Genomic DNA, 25,028 nt, shown 5'->3' with positions numbered 1-25,028 from the left:
TCCATCTCCCCTCAACAGATCAGTCCAATCCCCACAGTCCCATTCCCCACATTCAACCAGATAGTCCAGAAAAAAATTAGATGCATGTTTCAAAGTCCTTCCAAAATTAAGGACCCCCACAACTCCAGACCCCTCTGGCCCACTCCAGGTTCAATCTTTATAAACAGCGGCTTATGCTCCTGCAGGGCCTTAGTTCTATCCATTTGTGTTGTTTGAGGTTCAACAGCAACCTCCTGCAAGTCCAGTTGCAGCGTCCACCCTTGATATTGCACCCTGAGGGTCCCCACCTCTATTGTGGGGACCTTACATTTCTGGAAGTCCCGGAGAGTGAATGGGGCCAGCCTGAGTTTGGGACCCCTACTAGGGCACAGTTTCCTTACGGCCCTTGTCAAGATTATGGATAGAGTTGAACCCGTGCCAAGCTCCATGCGGCATGGGGCCCCCTCTATCTGTTTTTTTTTAAAATAAATCTTTATTGAGTTTTCACATTTTTTGTAGACAAACACACACACAAACACAAAACACAAAATAAAACATATATAATTTTCATTACCCTCTTTCCTTGACTTCCCCACAACTCTCCTTCCCACATTCCAGTTTCAATAGTTAATTCAGCAAGTTATTTCCTCTTCTATTATATTGTTATCCTCTGTTCTTAATATTTAACGTCTCTTGTTAGGCTCAAATTTAATTGTCCAATTTTTACACATTAGCTCCTTTCTCTAAGGTCGACCTGCCTTCTCTCCCACGAAATCCTCCCTTTTTATATTAAACAAAACATATCCAAATTAAAAAATCATAAATCATAAATTTCTACTATTCTACTCTCCCCCTCCCTCCCTGGCCCGGTTTCTGTCCCTTCCCAAGTCACTATTCTAAAAGAACTGTTTCAGCCCAGATTTCTCACATCCGAGGCTCTCAAGCCCCAGTTAGTCTCTCTCCGTCTGTTTTGTTGCTTATTGGCCTTCAGTTCTCGAAGGAGTTGTGTCCCAAACTCCCTCTTCTTTCCTCCCACCAAAGTCAGTAGCAGTTGCTGCCAAGGATCTGCCAGTCTCCCATGCTCAAACTTAAAAAAAGGGTCCCAGTCATGCTTGTTCTTTCCTTCCACCAAATCAGTCAATAGCAATTGCTGCCAAGGGTCTACCAGTCTCCCATTCTCAAACTTGAGGAAGAAGTCCCAATCATGTTTGTTTATTCTTTTATATTCCGGTATTTCAGATATTCCAGGGGCTTCTTCCTTTGTCCTTCTCTCCTTTTGCAGATTTACGGTCCACTGGTCCTCTTCTTCAAATCCCTTGTTTCCTAAAGCTGCAGGCTTTTGGTTGGTGCTTTCCGTCTGAACATCCTCTCCTTCTTCTTCTTCTCTTCCCCCCATTTCCATAGCTGTCTCTTCTGTTCCGGCTGCCGGGTTTTTTTCCAACTTTATGTCGTCAGCAGAGTTGCTCAATTTCAAATTCAAGGTCACAAGTTGTTTGTTTATATCTGCAGTCTGCTCTTGTAGAATTCCCACGAGAAAGAACATCCTTTCAATCTCTGCCAGTAATTTTCCTTCTGCAGCCATTGCAGTATCTTTTGTTCCCTCCAGGGGGATTGCCAGTCCAATAGTCCTTTTCCAACAATTCGTTACTTTGTTGTTCAAAAATACTTTGTTTCCAATCAGTTCAGATACAATATGTCACCTTTAATCCAAAAATAAATTTCTAAATATCACAGTTCCAGCCTTTAATCGTCCGTTTGACAGCTCTTTTGACAGCTGTCAAACTTTCTTTCTCTTTTTCCTCAGGCTCACACGCAGGACACTCCCGGGTTCAGAATGGGGGGGGGGGATTACATAAAAGCTTCTAAAATTCCTCTCTCCTCTCCAGCACAGTAACTTTTTAATCCAATTCGTGCAAGTTATCTTTTTAAGCACAAAAGTCTTTCCACCTCAGTGCTCCTCTCCTTGCTTGAATCTTTTTGTGGGGGGGGGGGAGTGTGGACTTCCTTTTAGCACATCCCCCGGTCGTACTCCAATCAAAGGTAAAATTTTAATATCGAATTTTCATTTTACTCCCGGGTTCTTTGTTTCAGTCCAAATTTCAGGAAGGAAGACAGCGCTCTCCGGCCATGGCTCGCGGCTTCGCTCCGCGGAGGTAGCGATGGACTCTCAGCACTGCGCCGCACCCCAGTCCACTCCGCAGCCTTTAAAAAGGCTCTTCGCGGGTCGGGGAGGGCGTTTAAGGTGCCCACCGAGTCACCAAGTCCGCAGGCTTCAGCGCCTGCGGTTTTTAAGGGTCCCTGTGTCGCCGGCACGGCAAGACCCGTCCTCTGCGGAGCCGATTCCCTCCGGAGCTCGGAGGGAATCCGCCATTACCGGATCGCGCTATCCTGGAAGTCCGGCCCCCTCTATCTGTACCACTACATAAATTTTCTCTATGTTGGGGCAGGGCAACTGGTATACCTGGCATTCTGTGATCTCCATCGAGTTGCCTTGGTGTGTTGAGCCCCAGAACCTGGGGCTCTTGGATCGGTCATCTGATGTCTGGTGTCAGTGTTCAGATTTTCCACACTGCCTACACTCTGCATTGCGGAAATGGCAGGTTCTCCTCTCATGATTCTCCCTGCAGCTTGCGCAGTTCCCTCCTTCTCGTTGAGGCAGCTGTCGTCTGTGCGCTCCTTGAGTGCACCTCCCTGTCGGATCCTGAGTTGTCGGTGAGGTCTTCATGGTGGACCCTCAGTTGGGACAGCAGGTTCGCCCATGCCTCTTGTGTCGACCTCTCAGCAGCTTCAGTTGCCAAGTCCTTCTCCAGAGCGACCTGGAACGTTCGGTCCTTCTTGGTGTAGAGGCGTCATTGCAGCTTCTCATCCTTCAGACCAACAATGAGGCGGTCAAGAAGCATGTTCTCCAATTCTGAGAAGTTGCAGATCCGGGCGGCTTGGCGGAGGTAGGTCACATACCAAGTTATGGTTTCCCAAGGGACATTTCGACAAGCCACCACTGAGGGCTGCAGCGAGAAGTGCCCCTTCAGCCGTTCCACTATTGTTTTGTAAGGAACAGTAGTGCAAGGAGAGCCCGGGCGATTTCGAACGTCTCGTCTCCGCAGACGCTGAAGAATATCACCCTCTTCTTGGCGTCGTTGGTGACCCCTTTGGCTTCTAAGAGGAAGGTGAAACTGGAGACATACGTTTCCCAGTCTCGTGCTGCTGGGTTGAATGGTGAGAAGCTGCTGATCATTGCCATTCTGGGTTCCTTGGGGCCCAGAGCTGAAGTCTAGATACACGGTGGGAGACAGGGGTGCGGCAGGTGGTGGTGCTGCGGTGCTGTGTGTGGCAGTCAGCTTCCTCTCACGGGAAGAGCAGCCTTTTCTCCTCTTCTGGACGGAAGAGCCCCCTTCTTTAATGGGGGAAGCAACCTCCTCCTCTCAAGAGAGGAGCTATTCCTTTTCTCCTGGTGCAAGCAACTCAGGGGAATAACCGCCCACTTTCACTCACGGGGAGAGCTGTCTCCTTCCCTTCCGAGACGAGCAGCCTCATCCACTCATGGGAAGAGCAGCCTTTTCTCCTCTTGTGGAGGGAAGAGCCCCCTTCCTTAATAGGGGGAGCAACCTCCTCCTCTCATGGGAAGAGCTATTCCTTTTCTCCTGGTGCAAGCAACTCAGGGGAATAACAGCCCACCTTCACTCGCGGGGAGAGCTGCCTCCTTCTCTTCCGAGACGAGCAGCCTCATCCTCTCACGGGAAGAGCAGCCTTTACTCTTCTCATGGAGGGAAGAGCCCCCTTCCTTAATAGGGGGAGCAACCTCCTCCTCTCATGGGAAGAGCTATTCCTTTTCTCCTGGTGCAAGCAACTCAGGGGAATAACAGCCCACCTTCACTCATGGGGAGAGCTGCCTCCTTCTCAACCGAGTCGAGCAGCCTCATCCACTCATGGGAAGAGCAGCCTTGACTCCTCTCATGGAGGGAAGAGCCCCCTTCCTTAATAGGGGGAGCAACCTCCTCCTCTCATGGGAAGAGCTATTCCTTTTCTCCTGGTGCAATTCATGGGAATAACAGCCCGCCTTTACTCACGGGGAGAGCTGCCTCCTTCTCTTCCGAGAAGAGCAGCCTTTTCTCCTCTCATGGGAAGAGCTACCGTATTTTTCGCTCCATAAGACACACTTTTTTCCTCCTTGAAAATAAGGGGAAATGTGTGCCAATGGCGCTGCGCAGACAGGTAGACCTGCGTAGCACCCTTCAGCGAAGTGGGAGGAGGAACGGAGCTCCTTTTGTTCCTCCTCCTGCTTCGCTGAAGGGGCTCTGCACAGCTCTTCCTCTCTGCGCAGCGCCTATCCTACAAAGCTGGAGGAGGAACAGAAGGGACTTCTTCTGTTCCTCATCTGGCTTCGTGGTGACGCACCTGTACTGGAAGCCGGAGGAGAAACAGAAGGGTATCCTTCTGTTCCTTCTCTGGCTTTGCTGAAGGGGCACTGTGCAGTTCTCCCTCTCTGCGCAGCGCCTCCCCTATGAAGGAGAGCTGCTGCCCGGAGAGAGAGAACTGCGCAGCGCCCCTTCAGCGACACACCTGTTATGCGAAGCTGGAGGAGAAACAGAAGGGACTCCTTCTGTTCCTCAATTGGCTTCGCGACGACGCCCCTGTCCTGGAGGCCGGAGGCGGAAGAAAAGGGTTTCCTTCTGTTCCTTCCCCAGCTTCGCTGAAGGGGCGCTGCACAGTTCTCTTGTCTCTGCGCAGCGCCTCCCTTGTGAAGGGGAGGCACTGCGCGGAGACAGAGAAGTGCGCAGTGCCCCTTCAGCGAGGCGACTGTATTGGCTTCTGCCTTAGCCGTGCACAGCCTCTTCATGCAGGGGGAGCCCTCATCTTGCTGCCCTGAAGGGGCTTGGCGTGGTTATCCCAGAAGCTAGAACAGCCACACGGTATCCCAGAAGCCAGATCCCTCTTGCAGTTCTGGCTTCTGGGATTCAGATTAATTTTTTCTTGTTTTCCTCCTCCCAAAACTAGGTGCGCCTTCTAGTCAGGTGCGTCTTTTGGAGCGAAAAACACGGTATTCCTATTCTCCTGTTGCAAGCAACTCATAGGAATAACAGCCCACCTTCACTCACGGGGAGAGCTGCGTCCTTCTCTTCCGAGACGAGCAGCCTCATCCTCTCACGGGAAGAGCAGCCTTGACTCCTCTCATGGAGGGAAGAGCCCCCTTCCTTAATAGGGGGAGCAACCTCCTCCTCTCATGGGAAGAGCTATTCCTTTTCTCCTGGTGCAAGCAACTCATGGGAATAACAGCCCACCTTCACTCACGGGGAGAGCTGCCTCCTTCTCAACCGAGTCGAGCAGCCTCATCCACTCACGGGAAGAGCAGCCTTTACTCCTCTCATGGAGGGAAGAGCCCCCTTCCTTAATAGGGGGAGCAACCTCCCCCTCTCATGGGAAGAGCTATTCCTTTTCTCCTGGTGCAATTCATGGGAATAACAGCCCACCTTCACTCACGGGGAGAGCTGCCTCCTTCTCTTCCGAGAAGAGCAGCCTTTTCTCCTCTCATGGGAAGAGCTACTGTATTTTTCGCTCCATAACACACACTTTTTTCCTCCTTGAAAATAAGGGGAAATGTGAGTGTGTCTTATGGAACGAATGACGCTGAGCAGAGAGGTAGAGCTGTGCAGTGCCCCTTCAGCGAAACGGGAGGAGGAACAGAGCCTCTTTTGTTCCTCCTCCCGCATCACTGAAGGGGCACTGCGCAGCTTTCCCTCTCTGTGCAGCGCCTGTCCTGCAAAGCCGGAGGAGGAACAGAAGTGACTCCTTCTGTTCCTCATCTGGTTTCGCGACGACGCCCCTGTCCTGGAAGCCGGAGGTGGAAGAGAAGGGTTTCCTTCTGTTCCTTATCCAGCTTCGCTGAAGGATCGCTGCACGGTACTCCCTCTCTGTGCAGCGCCTCTCTTGTGAAGGAGAGGCGCTGCCCAGAGAGAGAGATCTGCGCCGCACCCCTTCAGCGACGTGCCTGTCATGGGAAGCCAGAGGAGGAAGAGAAGGGACTACTTCTATTCCTCCTCTGGCTTCGCAGCGTCCTGGAAGCTGAAGGAGGAACAGAAGGGTCTCCTTCTGTTCCTTGCCCGGCTCCGCTGAAGGGGCGCTGCACAGTTCTCCCTCTCTGCGCAGCACCTCTTCTGTGAAGGAGAGGCGTTGCACAGAGAGAAAACTGCACATCACCACTTCAGCGACGCACCTGTCATGCAAAGCCGGAAGAGGAACAGAGGAGACTCCTTCTGTTCCTTCTCTAGCTTCGCTGAAGGGGCGCTGCGCAGTTCTTCGAGGGAGAACTGCACAGCGCCCCTTCAGCGATGTGCCTATCCTGGCTTCTGCCTTAGCCATGTGCAGCCTCTTCGGGCAGGGGGAGCCTTCATCCCTCTGCCCTGAAGAGGCTTGGTGTGGTCATCCCGGAAGCCAGAACAGCCACACGGTATCCCAGAAGCCAGATCCCTCTTACTGTTCTGGCTTCTGGGATTCAAAATAATTTTTTCTTTTTTTCCTCCTCCGAAAACTAGGTGCACCTTATGGTCTAGTGTGTCCTTTGAAGTGAAAAATACGGCATTAAAATTTCTCCTGGTGCAATCAACTCATGGGAATAACAGCCCACCTTCACTCACGGGGAGAGCTGCCTCCTTCTCAACTGAGTCGAGCAGCCTCATCCACTCACGGGAAGAGCAGCCTTTACTCCTCTCATGGAGGGAAGAGCCCCCTTCCTGAATAGAGGGAGCAACCTCCTCCTCTCATGGGAAGAGCTATTCCTTTTCTCCTGGTGCAACTCAGGGGAATAACAGCCCACCTTCTCTCACGGGGAGAGCTGCCTCCTTCTCAACTGAGTCGAGCAGCCTCATCCACTCACGGGAAGAGCAGCCTTTTCTCCTCTCATGGAGGGAAGAGCCCCCTTCCTTAATAGGGGGAGCAACCTCCTCCTCTCATGGGAAGAGCTATTCCTTTTCTCCTGGTGCAATTCATGGGAATAACAGCCCACCTTCACTCACGGGGAGAGCTGCCTCTTTTTCTTCTGAGTTGAGCAGCCTCATCCTCTAACAGGAAGAGCAGCCTTTTCTCCTCTCATGGAGGGAAGAGCCCCCTTCCTTAATAGGGACAGCAACCTCCTCTCATGGGAAGAGCTACCGTATTTTGCACTCCATAAGAGGCACTTTTTTCCTCCTAAAAAAGAGGTTGAGCTGCACAGCGCCCCTTCAGCGAAGCAGGAGGACTCTTCCCGCTTCGCTGAAGGGGCGCTGCACAGCTCCCTCCTCTCTGTGCAGCACCTGTCCTGCAAAGCCAGATTAGGAACAGAAGGGACTCCTTCTGTTCCTCCTCCGGCTTAGCGGCGACGTACCTGTCCTGGAAGCCGGAGGAGGAACAGAAGGGTCTCCTTGTGTTCCTTCTCCAGCTTTGGTGAAGGGGCGCTGCGTCGTTCTCCCTCTCTGTGCAGCGTCTCTCTGTGAAGGAGAGGCCCTGCCCAGAGAGAAAGAACTGTGCGGTGCCCCTTCAGTGACGCACCTGTCATGCGATGCCGGAGGAGGAACAGAAGGATCTCATTCTGTTCCTTCTCCAGCTTCGCTGAAGGGGCGCTGCACAGAGAGAGAGAAATGTGCAGCAGCCCTTCAGCGACGCGCCTATCATGCAAAGCCGGAGGAGGAACAGAAGGGACTCCTTCTGTTTCTCCTCCGGGTTAGTGGGTTCTGGAAGCTGGAGGAGGAACAGAAGGGTCTCCTTCTGTTCCTTCTCCATCTTTACTAAAGGGGCGCTGTGCAGTTCTCCCACTCTGCGCATTGCCTCTCCTTTGAAGGAGAGGAGCTGCACAGAGAGAGAACTGCGCAGCTCCCCTTCAACGATGCACCGGTCTTGTGAAGCCGGAAGAGGAACAGAAGGGACTCCTGTTACTACTCCAGCTTTGCTGAAGAGAAGCTGCACAGTTTTCCGAGGGAGTACTGTGCAGTGCCCCTTCAGCGATGTGCCCGTCCTGGTTTCTGCCTTAGCCGTGCGCAGCCTCTTCAGGCAGGGGGAGCCTTCATCTTGCTGTCCTGAAGGGGCTTGGCGCGGTCATCAGAGAAGCCAGAAAAGCCACACGGTATCCCAGAAGCCAGATCCCTCTTGCAGTTCTGGCTTTGGGGATTCAGAATAAATTTTTCTTGTTTTCCTCCTCCCAAAACTAGGTGCACCTTATGGTCTGCTGCGTCTTTTGGAGCGAAAAATACGGTATTCCTTTTCTTCTGGTGCAATCAACTCATGCGAATGAGAGCAGCCTCATCCACTCACGGGAAGAGCAGCCTTTACTCCTCTCATGGAGGAAAGAGCCCCCTTCCTTAATAGGGGGAGCAACCTCCTTCTCTCATGGGAAGAGCTATTCCTTTTCTCCTGGTGCAATTCATGGGAATAACAGCCCACCTTCTCTCACAGGGAGAGCTGCCTCCTTCTCAACCGAGTCGAGCAGCCTCATCCACTCACGGGAAGAGCAGCCTTTACTCCTCTCATGGAGGGAAGAGCCCCCTTCCTTAATAGAGGGAGCAACCTCCTCCTCTCATGGGAAGAGCTATTCCTTTTCTCCTGGTGCAACTCATGGGAATAACAGCCCACCTTCACTCACGGGGAGAGCTGCCTCCTTCTCAACCGAGTCGAGCAGCCTCATCCACTCACGGGAAGAGCAGCCTTTACTCCTCTCATGGAGGGAAGAGCCCCCTTCCTTAATAGAGGGAGCAACCTCCTCCTCTCATGGGAAGAGCTATTCCTTTTCTCCTGGTGTAAGCAACTCAGGGGAATAACAGCCCACCTTCTCTCACAGGGAGAGCTGCCTCCTTCTCAACCGAGTCGAGCAGCCTCATCCACTCACGGGAAGAGCAGCATTTTCTCCTCTCATGGAGGGAAGAGCCCCCTTCCTTAATAGGGGGAGCAACCTCCTCCTCTCATGGGAAGAGCTATTCCTTTTCTCCTGGTGCAATTCATGGGAATAACAGCCCATCTTCACTCACGGGGAGAGCTGCCTCTTTCTCTTCTGAGTTGAGCAGCCTCATCCTCTAACAGGAAGAGCAGCCTTTTCTCCTCTCATGGAGGGAAGAGCCCCCTTCCTTAATAGGGACAGCAACCTCCTCCTCTCATGGGAAGAGCTACCGTATTTTGCACTCCATAAGAGGCACTTTTTCCCTCCTAAAAAATAAGGGGAAATGTGAGTGTGTCTTATGGAACGAATGGTGCTGAGGAGAGAGGTAGAGTTGCACAGTGCCCCTTCAGCGAAGCAGGAGGAGGACTCTTCCCGCTTCGCTGAAGGGGCGCTGCACAGCTCCCTCCTCTCTGTGCAGCACCTGTCCTGCAAAGCCAGATTAGGAACAGAAGGGACTCCTTCTGTTCCTCCTCCGGCTTAGCGGCGACGTAACTGTCCTGGAAGCCGGAGGAGGAACAGAAGGGTCTCCTTGTGTTCCTTCTCCAGCTTTGGTGAAGGGGCGCTGCGTCGTTCTCCCTCTCTGTGCAGTGTCTCTCCTGTGAAGGAGAGGCCCTGCCCAGAGAGAAAGAACTGTGCGGTGCCCCTTCAGTGACGCACCTGTCATGCGATGTCGGAGGAGGAACAGAAGAGACTCCTTCTGTTTCTCCTCCGGGTTCGTGGGTTCTGGAAGCTGGAGGAGGAACAGAAGGGTCTCCTTCTGTTCCTTCTCCAGCTTTACTAGAGGGGCGCTGTGCAGTTCTCCCTCTCTGCGCATTGCCTCTCCTTTGAAGGAGAGGAGCTGCACAGAGAGAGAACTGCGCAGCTCCCCTTCAACGATGCACCGGTCATGCGAAGCCGGAAGAGGAACAGAAGGGACTCCTGTTACTACTCCAGCTTTGCTGAAGAGAAGCTGCACAGTTTTCCGAGGGAGAACTGCACAGTGCCCCTTCAGCGACGTGCCTGTCCCGGTTTCTGCCTTAGCCGTGGGCAGCCTCTTCAGGCAGGGGGAGCCTTCATCTTGCTGTCCTGAAGGGGCTTGGCGCGGTTATCAGAGAAGCCAGAAAAGCCACACGGTATCCCAGAAGCCAGATCCCTCTTGCAGTTCTGGCTTTTGGGATTCAGAATAAATTTTTCTTGTTTTCCAAAACTAGGTGCGCCTTATGGTCTCCTGCGTCTTTTGGAGCGAAAAATACGGTATTCCTTTTCTTCTGGTGCAATCAACTCATGCGAATGAGAGCAGCCTCATCCCCTCATGGGAAGAGCAGCCTTTTCTCCTCTCATGGAGGGAAGAGCCCCCTTCCTTAATAGAGGGAGCAACCTCCTCCTCTCATGGGAAGAGCTATTCCTTTTCTCCTGGTGCAAGCAACTCAGGGGAATAACAGCCCACCTTCTCTCACGGGGAGAGCTGCCTCCTTCTCAACCGAGTCGAGCAGCCTCATTCACTCACGGGAAGAGCAGCCTTTACTCCTCTCATGGAGGGAAGAGCCCCTTCCTTAATAGGGGGAGCAACCTCCTCCTCTCATGGGAAGAGCTATTCCTTTTCTCCTGGTGCAAGCAACTCATGGGAATAACAGCCCACCTTCTCTCACGGGGAGAGCTGCCTCCTTCTCAACCAAGTCGAGCAGCCTCATCCACTCACGGGAAGAGCAGCCTTTTCTCCTCACATGGAGGGAAGAGCCCCCCTCCTTAATAGGGGGAGCAACATCCTTCTCTCATGGGAAGAGCTATTCCTTTTCTCCTGGTGTAAGCAACTCAGGGGAATAACAGCCCACCTTCTCTCACGGGGAGAGCTGCCTCCTTCTCAACCGAGTCGAGCAGCCTCATCCACTCACGGGAAGAGCAGCCTTTTCTCCTCTCAGGGAGGGAAGAGCCCCCTTCCTTAATAGGGGGAGCAACCTCCTCATCTCATGGGAAGAGCTATTCCTTTTCTCCTGGTGCAAGCAACTCATGGGAATAACAGCCCACCTTCTCTCACGGGGAGAGCTGCCTCTTTCTCAACCGAGTCGAGCAGCCTCATCCACTCACGGGAAGAGCAGCCTTTTCTCCTCTCATGGAGGGAAGAGCCCCCTTCCTTAATAGGGGGAGCAACCTCCTCCTCTCATGGGAAGAGCTATTCCTTTTCTCCTGGTGCAAGCAACTCAGGGGAATAACAGCCCACCTTCACTCACGGGGAGAGCTGCCTCCTTCTCAACCGAGTCGAGCAGCCTCATCCACTCACGGGAAGAGCAGCCTTTACTCCTCTCATGGAGGGAAGAGCCCCCTTCCTTAATAGGGGGAGCAACCTCCTCCTCTCATGGGAAGAGCTATTCCTTTTCTCCTGGTGCAAGCAACTCATGGGAATAACAGCCCATCTTCTCTCACGGGGAGAGCTGCCTCCTTCTCAACCGAGTCGAGCAGCCTCATCAACTCACGGGAAGAGCAGCCTTTACTCCTCTCATGGAGGGAAGAGCCCCCTTCCTTAATAGGGGGAGCAACCTCCTTCTCTCATGGGAAGAGCTATTCCTTTTCTCCTGGTGCAAGCAACTCATGGGAATAACAGCCCACCTTCACTCACTGTTGGACTTTACATTATTGGAAGAGTTTGAATTCCAACAGATATTGGGGTAGTTGAAGTCACCCATGGCTACTCTATATCTCCTTTTATAATCTTTGGTAATCTGCTGTAGGAAGGCATCACCCACGTCTTCAGTTTGGCTTGGTGGTCTTTTGCAGACATCCACAGGAAAGTCACTGTTTTTTCTCTCTCCTCCAGTTTTCATCCAAATACTCTCAATACGCCTTCCAGGCTTCAGGTCATGGATTTCTTCACATATAGTGCTACTCCTCCTCTCTTCCTGCTTGGTCAATTCTTCTGTACAGGTTTTACCCCTCAATTTCTACATTCCAGTCATGGGTCTCTTTCCTCCAGGTTTCAGTAATGTCTGTTAGATCATATTTGCTACCCTCTATTTAGAGTAGGAATTGCTTCACTTGTTTTCTGTTCTCTGTACATTAGTAGAGAGACAACTGAAACCACAAGTCATTCTCTCCAGGTGTTTGCTTCTTGAAATTTCTTGTCCTTTTAACAGGTTTCTGTAGTATCACATCTGATTCCTGTGCATGAGTGAAGCTCTTATCCCCAGTACCAGGTGCCTCCCTCTTGTCTGTAGTGTTGTATCCCTCATCCTCAGGATTTAGTTTAAAGCTCTGCTGATCAGGTTCCTGAGCCTCTTTGCTAAGACCTTCTTGCCAATGGCTGTGAGGTGCAATCCATCTCTTGCCAGAGGTCCTTCCTCAAGGAAGCAGAGACCATGGTCCAAGAAGCAAAACCTTTTCAGACAACTCCACCTGTGCATCCAGTGCTTTATTTCCAGTATTTCCCGCTCTCTTCGTGGGCCACAATCCTTCAACAGGAAAGAGTCATGAAACAAATTGTCTGTTCCCCAAGACCCTTCGGCTTTCTGTGCAGTGTCTGATAGTCCCTTGCTGTATGCTGGAAGCCATGCCTGGCAGTATTGTTTGTGCCCTGATGATTCAGAAGGAAGGGATTGTGGTCAGTTGGTCTCTATAATACTTGGCCACTTCTCTGTCACATCGTGAATCCTTGCAGCTGGAAGACAGCATACCCCCTGGGACACCCTGTTACCTTCAGCAACTGCTGCCTCTGTCCCTCTCAGCAGGGAGTCACCAATTACCACCAAACGTCTCCTCCTCTTCTGGCCAGTGGCAGCAATTCTTCTGCAAACTCTGCCAGCTCAGTGACACACCACAGCTCCAAACTGTCCTTTTGTGCATCTCCTCCTTCCAGCGGTTCGTTTCCTGCAATGGGTGATCTTCCGTCTCCCTTGGGGCACTCCACTTCAGTTGCTGTTGCAGGAGACTTCGCTCTTTTCTAACGAGATATTCCTCGTTTTGTTCAGTAGTCAGGCTTCAACTTGCTGGACCTTCTCTTCCAGCAAGGTAACCAGCTTGCACTTACTGCAGGTGTAGTTTGACACATTCTCAGGAAAGAATACCATTATGGCACAGGCATTGCAGGGCATTGCAGGAACTGCCTTGCTGTTCATATGTCTTGGTCTCCTCAAAATGCCCTCGCAAATGGGATTTACATAGTTAATCTGTTATTCCTGGGTTGGGCACTGCTTCCCTTTTGGGTGAAGACAGAGGTGAAGTAGGTGTTGAATAGTTCTGTCTTCTTTCTGTCACCTAACAGCTTTTTCCATCTTCTCCATGCAGATGAGCTTCTACTTGTTTGTTCTTCCTCTTACTTTGAACATAGGCAAAGAAAGCTTTATTATTATTTTTATTTCTTGCAAGTATGAACTCTTTCTGAGCTTTGGCACGCCTGACCTTTTCCCTGCAACTGTTGCTACTCATGTATCCTCTACCTTCACGATTTCCCCTTTCTTCCATTTCTCATTTATGCCCTCAGCTCATCTGTAACCTCCTTACAGTGTGGTGTAGTGGTTAAGAGCGGTGGACTCGTAATCTGGTGAACCGGGTTCACGTCTCCGTTCCTCCACATGCAGCTGCTGGGTGACCTTGGGCTAGTCACACTTCTTTGAAGTCTCTCAGCCTCACTCACCTCACAGAGTGTTTGTTGTGGGGGAGGAAGGGAAAAGGAGATTGTAAGCCGCTTAGAGCAGTGATAAAGTGGGATATCAAATCCAAACTTCTTCTTCTTCTTCCCTATGCAGCCACATGGGTTTCTTTGGAGGCCTGCCACTTTTCATTCTGCCTGCAATTGTCTGCATTTTTGCCTTCAACATTTTACCTTTAAGAAACTCCCATCCACCTTGGACTCCCTTTTCTTTGAGTATTTCTGACCATTCAATCTCATCCAATAGTTCCTGAAGCATTTTGAAATCAGCCTTCTTGAAGTCCAGAGGGCATGCCCAACTACACTCTGCTTTCCCTTGAAACCCAGGAGCACACAATCACTTCCTCCCAAGTCTCTTGGTGCTTCCAACTCATCAATCAGTTCCTCTGTGTTGGTGAGGACCAGGTCCAAGAGAGAGGATTCCCTTGCTGCTGCTGCTGCTGCTGCTGCTTCCAGCTTCTGGGAAATGAAATTGTCAGTGAGGCAATACTGTTGGACTTTATATTCTTGGAAGAGCTTGAATTCCAACAGATATTGGGGTAGTTGAAGTCTCCCATGGCTACTATGTTGTATACAGTGGTACCTCGGGTTAAGAACTTAATTCGTTCCAGAGGTCCGTTCTTAACCTGAAACTGTTCTTAACCTGAGATACCACTTTAGCTAATGGGGCCTCCCGCTGCTGCCGCCGCACCACCGCCGTGCGATTTCTGTTCTCACGCTGAAGTAAAGTTCTGAACCCAAGGTACTATTTCTGGGTTAGTGGAGTCTGTAACCTGAAGCGTCTGTAACCCAAGGTACCACTGTATCTCCTTTTAGATTCTTTGGTGATCTGCTCTAGGAAGGCATCACCCACATCTTCAGTTTGGCTTGGTGGTCTTTTGCAGACATCCACAGAAAGTCACTGTTTTCTCTCCTCTACTTTTCATCCATATACTCTCAATACGCCTTCCAGGCTTCAGGTCATGGATTTCTTCACAAGTGTACACATCCTTTACATATAGTGCTACTCCTCCTCTCTTCCTGCTTGGTCTATTGCTTCTGAACAGGTTTTATCCCTCAATTTCTACATTCCAGTCATGAGTCTCATTCCATCAGGTTTCAGTAATGTCTGTTAGATCATATTTGCCATCCTGTATTTAGAGTAGGATTTGCTTCACTTGTTTTCTGTTCGCTGTACATTAGTAGAGAGACAACTGAAACCACAAGTCTTTCTCGACAGGTGTTTCCATCTTGTAGTTTCTTGTCCTTTTAACAGGTTTCTGTAGTACCACATTGGATTCCTGTGCATTTATAAATTTTGTATTAAACATAAAATCATACACAATCAAATTCTGAGATCCCCATTCTCCCCCCCCCCCCACCTGAGGGGTCCCAGCCTGCACAGGATTCCCCGTCTCCAGAACCAGCTGAGCTGGGGCTGGGGCTTGAGCCTGAAGGGTCCTCACCTGTGCTGGATTCTCAGGTGCAGGCACCAGCTGAGTTTGCTCTGGCTCCTGAGGTGATGGAGGACCCATTGCCTGCAGGTGCTCCACTCCCAGCCCCGTCAGGGGAAGAGGAGGTTGCCTCTGGGTCCGGTAACACCCCAGCCTCTCCTGAGCTACAGAGGCTCAGGGCAGAGAGGCAGAGGGAACTAAGTTCCCGCAGGAGGAGTGCTCGCCTCCAGGCCAGGAGAGGTGAGTCACCTGAGGATTGGGGCTGCCTTATGGCTTCGGGCAGATAAAAGCCGGCCAGCCCCAGTCCCAAGTTGTGGGAGCAACATTGTTGGTTGCTAGTTCCTGCCTGAACCCTGTCCTGTTTTCCTGCCTGAGTTCCTGACCCACCCTGGCTCTCTGCTTGCATGCCTTTCCCTGACTTCACCCTGCCCTGCACCCAGCTTCAGCTTCTACAGACTGCCTCCTTGTTGCACCTTTGACCACGGACCGGACTTGGACCTTGCCTCTCGGGTAACCCACGGGACCAGCAGAAAACCATTGAAAGGAGTTGGCCTACTAAACACTTTGACCTAAGATGTTTGGCTGTCTGGTGGGGGGACAGCAAAGTGCACCCCTTCTCAGCACCAGATTTAGGGTGGTGTGGGGCAGATTCCCTGCACAGAGTGCCACGTTGAGGGGATGCAAAATCAAGAAGATGCGTAACTTAGAAGATCCATTTGGGGATGCTAGTTTGGCCTCCCACAGTGTGGGGAAATAGATCTTTTGGGCCTGATTTGTTAGTCTGTATAAGAAACTGCTGGGATTCTTGAATACTGAAGCTGAGCACAGGTGTCCCTTATTAGGCCTTCAAGGTTAAGACTAATGAGACCAACCTATGATTGGTCATACCAGGTATTATGATTCCGGTCAATTTTGCTAAAACTTGGGGTTTGGGCTATTGTAAGACAGCTGTGGGGATGCAATGGAGGCTACAAAGCATGCCTTCAATGCAGCCTTCATTACCACCAGGTAAGCTCAATAATGAGCCCTCACCAGTGTTTGGTTGCATTCACTTACCTTCCACTTACCTTCTCTGATGAAAATAGAGACATCCAGTTGTATTTTTCTAGAAAAAAGAGGGGCCGGGACGCAGCATGAAACTTCCCTCGTTCTCTGAAAGGGTCCGGAAATGAGTTCCGTGAGTTCCGGCCAGAAAAAAGCCCCAGGGGAAGCCTCTCTCCACTCCCTCCAACATCTCTCCAATGATAATAGGGCCCTATCAACATTCCCTCCAGAATTTCTCTGAAGAAGCAGGACATTCTGGTATCAAATGAGAAACCGGGACAGCTTTTGTAAATCCGGAACCACCCCAGGAAAATAGTGTATGCATTTAAGTCACCTCCCAATTGGTTTCTGCACCCAAGACCCTGAAATATGTAAATATGGCATATTTGTGTGAGATGCCTGAGCATGGGAGGCAGTTTGTGCTGGCAGGAGCCAAAGGATGTTTCTGCTGCAGCTGATGACCCCAGGATCAAGCAGGCCATCCACAGAGGAGGGAATCCCTTTCTATGGGTTGTCCTTTAAGAACCCACCTTGTGCTTCAGTCCAAGTCCCTTCATCCTCCCCCCCCCCCACACAAACCAAAGGCACAAATGTCTTTGAACAAGACCTGTTCCGGGGGGGGGGGCGGGCGCTGTACTGGGACTTCTGTCATGCTGCTTGTGAGCTCCTGGGAGACCAGACCACAGGTCTAACTGAGCCACCTTGGGCTTGACCCAACTGCCAAGGGCTCTTGTGGTGTTCTGCTCCAATTGTCCCTCTGGGGGGCTTGGGAGGGAATCTCACCTCCTGCTTCCAATCCACCATGAGGAAGCAGCAGCCTGTTCCAGCTACAGAACAGGGATCTAGTCTGGGTGGACTGTGGTTGAGCAAAGGAACTGGACTTACTGTGGTTCTTCTTGAACATGCACTGCTGGAAGAGAACAGTCAGGACGCCCAGGAACGGCAGGTGAGAGGCAGTTCTGCACAAAGAGGGCAGAAAAGAGGGGAATGTCAGGAAAAGGGCAAAAGTGCCAATCTCAGCAGGGTCTAGAAAATGAGCTAACACGTGTGTGTGTGTGTGTGTGTGTGTGTGTGTGTGTCTTTTAAGTATTGGGCTCTGTCTTCCCAGGTCTACCTGGCATGGCAGTTCAATTCTTGGTACCACAATTTAAGAAGGATATTGATAAACTGACTTTACCTTCTATAGAACCCATCGAAACAGCCCCACATTGTGCAACCGTGGAGCCGAGGCAGATTTTGAGCAGTTTGCCCAGTTCCTCCACACTGGGCGCTGAGCCTAGAGGATGCTGCAGGGCGTTGTAGTGAATTGAGCACAATTGAGGGCGAGAGATGGGGGACACTATTGAACTTTGGCCTTGCACAGGGTGCTGTTGAAATGGTAAAGACCAAGGTCCGCCTCTGAGGGGAGGCAGAGGTCCTCCCTGCTGGCTTTAAGGTGAACCAAAGACAGTTAACTGAAGGAGTCTGTGCTGCCAACTGATCTCAGAATCAGTTCAAAGCAGGCATCTGGTTGCCAGGGAAACAGAATTCCACAGGATTCCACATCCCTCTGTGGAGCCAGAGCCTGGCCAAGGACTGCCCAATGGACTCTGGGCGCCAGGACTGCTCTGTCTCCCAGGCCCTTGTCACCCCTTGAAGGGAGATTGAGCCACAGGCTCGGAGACCAACAATTGGGGCGGGGGAGTATGAAAGGGAGGGACATGGGAACAAGCAGCAAGGAGATCGTGGTTTAAATGCCCTTTTACAATAAATAAAACCTCCTGCCCGTCCTCAGGGATGCTTGGTAATGGTGAGGAATGAGGAACTGAGCTTTTTAGGGGAGTGGGAGACAAGCCCTTGTCTTAACAGATCCCTGCTGTCAACTTCTTCATCCTGCTGCTCTCCAGATGTTAAGCCAAGCAGAATGAACAAAGGGATGGGAAGGTTGCAGCGTTTTAGTTGCAGGAAAAAGCGAGGGAGAGGCAACAGGACAAGCCTTTGCAAACTGATGCCCAGCATGGAGAAAGTGCACAGAGAAAAGACTTTCTCCCATTTTCGTGACACCAAAAGCTGAACTTTGGAAGATACACGAAAGAGAAAAGAATGTTCTTCTTTGGACAGTGCAATGGCAAACAGTGAAACTCTTTCCCTCAGGAGGCAGTGATGGCCAACAACTTGGATGGCTTTGAAAAGGGATCAGAAAAGTTCATGGAGGAGGCTATGGATGGCTTCTACCCAGAATGACTATGTTGTTCCTCCATAGTTGGAGGCCACAATGCTTTTGAAGACCATAGGAAGGGGGAGAGCTATTGTGCTGGGATCCTGCTTGGGGGCTTCCCATTAGGGCATGTGCTTGGCCACTGTAAAAACAGGAAGTTGGAGTAGATGGGCCACTGGCCTGATTCAGTGGGCTGCCATCATTACTCCAGAACTTTGGGCATACTGGCTGCTGGGATTTGTTGTCTGACAACATCTGGAGGGCACCCGGTTGAAGAAGACCAGATTACTTTAATCCCAGCTACCTGGATCCAAACACACACAAACGCAAAATGAAAATGGCCTGTATCAAGTATCAATGTCATTGCTCAGACTGCTTTCAACTGTCATGGCTTCCCCCAAAGAATACTGGGAATGGTGGATTGTTAAGAATGCAGGGCGTTGTTAGGAAAGGTGACGAAATCAGTTTCTGTGCCAACACTGGGCCTAAACTCTGATTGAAATAGAACTAGAAAATCAATGGGGACTCAATGGAGGCAGCAAAGCATGCCTTCAATGCAGCCTTCACTACCACCAGGTATGCTCAATGATAAGCCCTCACCAGTGTTTGGTTGCATTCACTTACCCTCCAACATTTCTCTGATGAAAACAGAGACACCCAGTGCTATTCTTCTAGGAAAAAAAGATGCCGGAACTCACCATGAACACCTCCCTGGTTCTCTGAGTTCCAGTGAAAAAAGTACCAGGAGAAGCCTCACGCCACTCCCTCCAACATCTCTCCAATGATAATAGGGCCCTATAAACATTCCCTCCAAAATTTATCTGAAGAAGCAGGACATTCTGGTATCAAATGAGAAACCAGGATGGCTTCTGTAAAACCGGAACCATCCCAGGAAAATAGTGTATGCATTGAGCTGGATATTTCTCCCAGATGCATTCAAGTCATTTCTCAATTGGTTTCCACACCCTAGACTCTGAAGCATGTAAATGTGGCATATTTGTATGAGATGCCTGAGCATGGGAGGCAGTTAGTGCTGGCAGGAGCCAAAGGATGTTTCTGCTGCAGCTGATGACCCCAGGATCAAGCAGGCCATCCACAGAGGAGGGAATCCCTTTCTGTCGGTTGTCCATTAAGAACCCTCCTTGTGCTTCAGTCCAAGCCCCTCCATTCTCCCTCACACAAACACACCAAAGGCACAAATGTCTTTGAACAAGACCTCTTCCTGGGGAGGGGGTGCTGTACTGGGACTCCTGTCATGCTGCTTGTGAGCTCCTGGGAGACCAGACCACAGGTCTAACTGAGCCACCTTGGGCTTGACCCAACTGCCAAGGGCTCTTGTGGTGCTCTGCTCCAATTGTCCCTCTGGGGGCTTGGGGGGGGGAATCTTGCCTTCTGCTCCCAACCCACCCATGTGGAAGCAGCAGCTGTTCCAGCAACAGGGACCTGGTCTGGGTGGACTCTGGTTGAGCAAAGGAACTGGACTTACTGTGGTTCTTCTTGAACATGCACTGATAGAAGAGAACAGTCAGGATGCCCAGGAACGGCAGAAAAGAGGCAGTTCTGCACAAAGAGGGCAGAAAAGAGGGGAATGTCAGGAAAAGGGCAAAAGTGCCAATTTCAGCAAGGTCTGGAAAATGAGCTAACGTGTGTGTGTGTGTGTGTGTGTGTGTGTTTTAAGTATTGGGTTCTGCCTTCTCAGGTCTACCTGGGAGGGCAGTTCAATTCTTGGTACCAAAATTTAAGAAGGATACTGATAAACTGAATTTACCTGGTTTTACCATGTGTAGAACCCACCAAAACAGCCCCACATTGTGCAACCGGGTAGCTGAAGTGGATTTTGGGCAGTGTGCCCAGTTCCTCCACACTATGCGCTGAGCCTAGGGGATGACACAGGGCATCGTAGTGAATTGAGCACAATGGAGGCCAAGAGATGGGGCATGCTGTTGAATGTTGGCCTTGCTTGCACAGGGTGCCGCTGAAATGGGAAAGACCAAGGTCCGCCTCTGAGAGGCAGAAGTCCTCCGTGCTGGCTTTCAGGTGAACCAAAGACAGTTAACTGAAGGAGTCTGTGCTGCCAACTGATCTCAGAATCAGTTCAAAGCAGGTATCTGGTTGCCAGGGAAATAAGAGAATTCCACAGGATTCCACTGTGGAGCCAGAGCCTGGCCAAGGACTGCCCAATGGACTCTGGGCTCCAGGGCTGCTCTGTCTCCCAGGCCCTTGTCACCCCTTGAAGGGAGATTGAGCCACAGGCTCGGAAACCAACAATTGGGGCGGGCGAGTATGAAAGGGAGGGACATGGGAACTAGCAGCAAGGAGATCATGGTTTAAATGCCCTTTTACAATAAATAAAACCTCTGACCCATCCTCGGGGATGCTCAATGATGGTGAGGAATGAGGAACTGAGCTTTTTAGGGGAGTGGGGGACAAGCCCTTGTCTTAACAAATCCCTGCTGTCAACTAAGCCAAGCAGAATGAACAAAGGGATGGGAAGGTTGCAGCGTTTTAGTTGCAGGAAAAAGCGAGGAAGAGGCAACAGGACAGACCTTTCAGTGGGCTGCAATCATTACCCCAAAACTTTGGGCATTCTGGCTGCTGGGATTTGTTGTCCCAGGGATTTGTTGTCCTGGCTGCTGGGATTTGTTGTCCTGACAACATCTGGAGGGCACCAGAATGAGGAAGACCAGATTATTTTAATTCCAGCTACCTGGATCCAAACACACACAAACACAAAATGAAAATGGCCTGTATCAAGTATCAAAGTCATTGCTCAGACCGCTTTCAACTGTCATGGCTTCCCCTAAAGAATACTGGGAATGGTGGTTTGTTAAGAATTCAGGGAGTTGTTAGGAAAGGTGAGAAAAGCAGTTTCTGTGCCAACACTGGGCACAGGGCAAACCCTGATTGAAATGGAACTAGAAAATAAATGGGGATGCAATGGAAGCAGCAAAGCATGCCTTCAATGCAGCCTTCACTACCACCAGGTATGCTCAATGATAAGCCCTCACCAGTGTTTGGTTACATTCACTTACCCTCCAACATTTCTCTGATGAAAACAGAGACACCCAGTGCTATTCTTCTAGGAAAAAAAGATGCCGCAACTCACCACGAACACCTCTCTTGTTCTCTGAGAGGGTCTGGAAATGAGATCCGGTGAGGTCCGGCCAGAAAATAGTCCCAGGAGAAGTCTCACTCCAATCCCTCCAACATTTCTCTGATGATAATAGGGCCCTATCAACATTCCCTCCAAAATTTATCTGAAGAAGCAGGACATTCTGGTATAAAATGAGAAACCAGGATGGCTTCTGTAAAACCGGAACCATCCCAGGAAAATAGTGTATGCATTGAGCTGGATATTTCTCCCAGATGCATTCAAGTCATTTCTCAATTGGTTTCCACACCCTAGACTCTGAAGTATGTAAATGTGGCATGGGAGGCAGTTAGTGCTGGCAGGAGCCAAAGGATGTTTCTGCTGCAGCTGATGACCCTAGGAGCAAGAAGGCCATCCACAGAGGAGGGAATCCCTTTCTGTGGGCTGTCCTTTAAGAACCCTCCTTGTGCTTCAGTCCAAGCGCCTCCATTCTCCCCCACACAAACACACCAAAAGCAGCAAATGTCTTTGGACCAGACCTGTTCCTGGGAAGCGCTGCATTGGGACTCCTGTCATGCTGCATGTGAACTCCTGGGACAACAGGCCACAGGTCTAGCTGAGCCACCTAGGGCTTGACCCAACTGCAAAGTATTATTGTGGTGCTCTGCTCCAATTGTCCCTCTGGGGGGTTTGGGGGGAATCTTGCCTCCTGCTCCCAACCCACCCATGTGGAAGCAGCAGCCTGTTCCAGCTACAGAACAGGGATCTAGTCTGGGTGGACTCTGGTTGAGCAAAGGAAGTGGAAGTCCTCAACCAAAACAGTCCCACATTGTGCAACTGGGGAGCTGAGGCAGATTTTGGGCAGTGTGCCCAGTTCCTCCACACCGGGTGCTGAGCCTAGGGGATGCTACAGGGCATCATAGTCAATGGGTGGACTCTAGTCTGGGTGGACTCTGGTTGAGCAAAGGAAGTGGACTTACTGTGGTTCTTCTTGCACTGGTGGAACATGCACTGGTGGAAGAGAACAGTCAGGACGCCCGGGAACCGCAGGTGAGAGGCAGTTCTGCACAAAGAGAGCAGAAAGGAGGGGAATGTCAGGAAAAGGGCAAAAATGCCAATCCCAGCAGGGTATGGAAAATGAGCTAACGTGTGTGTGTTGTTTTTGTTTGTTTGTGTGTGTGTGTTTTAAGTATTGGGTTCTGCCTTCCCAAGTCTACCTGGGATGGCAGTCCATTTCTTGGCACCACAATTAAAGGAGGATATTGATAAACTGACTTTACCTGACTTTACCTTCTGTGGAATCCACCGAAACAGCCCCACATTGTGCAACTGGGGAGCTGGGGGCAGATTTTGGGCAGTGTGCCCAGTTCCTCCACACCGGGTGCTGAGCCTAGGGGATGCCGCAGGGAATCGTAGTCAATTGAGCACAATGGAGGGCAAGAGATGGGGGACACTATTGAATGTTGGCCTTGCACAGGGTGCCGCTGAAATGGGAAAGACCAAGGTCGGCCTCCCTCTGAGGGGAGGCAGAAGTCCTCCCTGCTGGCTTTCAGGTGAACCAAAGAGAGTTTCCGGAAGGAGTCTGTGCTGCCAACTGATCTCAGAATCATTTCAAAGCAGGCATCTGGTTGCCAGGGAAACAAGAGAATTCCACAGGATTCAGCATCCCTTTGTGAAGCCAGAGCCTGGCCAAGGACTGCCCAATGGATTCTGGGCTCCAGGACTGCTCTGTCTCACCCCTTGGCATCTTCAGGCCACTGCTAAGCCCATCTTTGTGAACTCACAGTAGCCACCCAGATACCTCTTCTGGGAATTTCAGAAAACAACAGCCGCCTCAGAGTTGCCCCCATTTGTGATTCCCAGTAGCAACTGGTGTTCAGGAGGGAGCATGAAAGGTGGGGCAGGGGAACATGCAACCAGGAGTGCATTGATTAAATGGAGGGAGGCAGAGGCAGAGGGAGTTCCCCAGGCTCCAAAACCAACAGTGGGAGGAGCAGGCTGACAGTGGAAGGCTGCAGAGACAGCAGCAAGGAGAGCATAGTTTAAATGCTCCCAATACAATACAATACAATACAATACAATAGTAAAATAAAGTAAAATAAAGTAAAATAAAGTAAAATAAAGTAAAATAAAGTAAAATAAAGTAAAATAAAGTAAAATAAAGTAAAATAAAGTAAAATAAAGTAAAATCTGCCTGTCCTCCTTAGAAGATGCTCAGTAAAGGTGTGGAATGAGTAGCTGAGCTTTTTAGGGGAGTGGGAGGCAAGCCCTGGTCTGAACTGGTCCCTGCTGTAGCCTTTTTCAACCAGCTGCTCTCCAGACGTTACATCAAGCAGAGTGAACAAAAGGATGGGAAGTTTGCAGCGTTTGGGACTTTCTTAGTTGAGAGAAACGGCGAGGAGGTGGCAACATGGCAGACCTTTGTAGAATCACACAAAACATGGAGAAAGTGAATAAAAGTCTTTCTCCCCAATTCGCAACACTAGAACACACAGACGTTGAATGAAGCTGAATGTTAGACGAGACGGGACGGAGAAAATTCTTCTTTGGGCAGTGCATCGTTAACCTGTGGAACTCTCTGCCTCAGGAAGCAGTGATGGCCAACAACAAGGATGGCTCTAAAAGAGGATCATAAAAGTTCGTGAGGAGGCTATGGAGGGCTATTAGTCATGATGGCAGACCCTCCAAGTTGTCAGCAGTTTGATTCTCTCCCGTTGCTGGATGTGTGTGACTACTAGATCCCATACTCTGTGTTTTGCATTCCATTCTTTGGAAGCATGAGAAAAGAAGAAACAGTGTGCCACTTCTGCTCTTTGTTCTTTGTAGTTTCTGTTTTTGTTGTTCTCTCTCGGGAGGAGAAGAGACACACCATGATTGCTCTGTTCTTTATTTTGTTCCTGTAAATAAATCACTAAACTCAGGTGCCATGTGTCCTCAGTCTTAGCTTCTGCTAAACTCTGCTGTTTACTACGTGCATATTTTTTCGGATGCATGTCGTGCTTAGACGTCCAGAGGAGTGCATGCATTTCGTATGTTATTTTCACTAATACCTGTGCCTTTTTATGCTTTACACACTTTACATTTTGTATTTACACACTTTACATTTTGCATTTTGTACCCATTGTTTGACTGGAGAAGTGCACTGCAAAATTCAGAGGAGGATAAATTCTGAAGGATGGCAGTGTTTGGATTTGTATATTACAGTATTTCAGAAACTGCGAATTAGGTAGGTTCACTTCTAAATGCGAACTGAAGTGAATTTCTCCCCTAGTTCTATTTGGCCTTGAGACAGCTAACTGCAAGGAGCTTTTCCATGTGCAGTCATCAAGCAGGAGAAATTAAGTGTGCCAAGGTTGTCTGAAGAATGGATTCTCTACTATTTCTCCTGGGATATACTATATTGTTTTTGCAACATATTGCACCTGATAACCTAAAATAGCTGAGTAGGCATTTTCTCTTAGAACTTTGGAAAAACGGAGGTGGAGAGTTTTTTCATGGTCGTTTAACCTCCAACAGATTACCTACATTGAGCATTGCTCCACTTCCTCAAATGATGCTGGTAATATTTTTTTCAATTTCTTTGACCACCTCTCCCCACCCCCCAAGATATTACAGATATTTTCTCTAAGCAATGCCTTGTATATTAAGCCCTGGACTTCAGGCTGAATTTTGCTGGCAACCTAAACATGTTCAAAGAAATGTTGGAGACCTTATTAGAATCCTTGCAGTACAGTACAGCCATGCTGATTGCCCCAAACCCACCACAA

At 50.2% G+C, this 25,028-nt stretch overlaps 3 long non-coding RNA genes across 11 annotated transcripts in view; 1 reads left to right on the top strand and 2 right to left on the bottom strand.

Annotated features, from left to right (window-relative positions):
* Positions 1-20,281, bottom strand: part of LOC309372739 — a 163,772-nt gene extending 143,491 nt beyond the window's left edge. For 5 of the 9 annotated variants that reach the window (XR_014169654.1, XR_014169655.1, XR_014169656.1 and 2 more), the window contains exons 1-2: positions 19,939-20,272; positions 19,657-19,730 (exon numbers count right to left, since the gene is read on the bottom strand). This is a non-coding gene — a long non-coding RNA (uncharacterized lncRNA). Of the gene's footprint in view, positions 1-14,269; positions 14,777-16,000; positions 16,035-16,089; positions 16,933-19,656; positions 19,731-19,938 lie in introns of those variants that run through there. The other 4 variants (XR_014169653.1, XR_014169661.1, XR_014169659.1 and 1 more) reach the window with 4 other exon arrangements.
* Positions 6,886-7,177, bottom strand: LOC309377091. The gene is made up of 2 exons (XR_014171432.1): positions 7,104-7,177; positions 6,886-6,917 (listed from the first exon to the last, which is right to left on the bottom strand). It is a non-coding gene; the product is annotated as an uncharacterized lncRNA (long non-coding RNA).
* On the top strand, positions 16,951-24,184 carry LOC309373005. Its single transcript, XR_014169756.1, has 2 exons — positions 16,951-18,169; positions 23,911-24,184. It is a non-coding gene; the product is annotated as an uncharacterized lncRNA (long non-coding RNA).
* Positions 24,185-25,028: the final 844 nt, after the last annotated feature.

Source organism: Podarcis melisellensis (genome assembly GCF_964234715.1).
Source record: "Podarcis melisellensis genome assembly, chromosome: 1".
NCBI classification, from domain to species: Eukaryota; Metazoa; Chordata; class Lepidosauria; order Squamata; family Lacertidae; genus Podarcis; species Podarcis melisellensis.
Note: the sequence above shows the minus strand (reverse complement) of the source record. Positions and strands in the feature narration are given on the sequence as shown.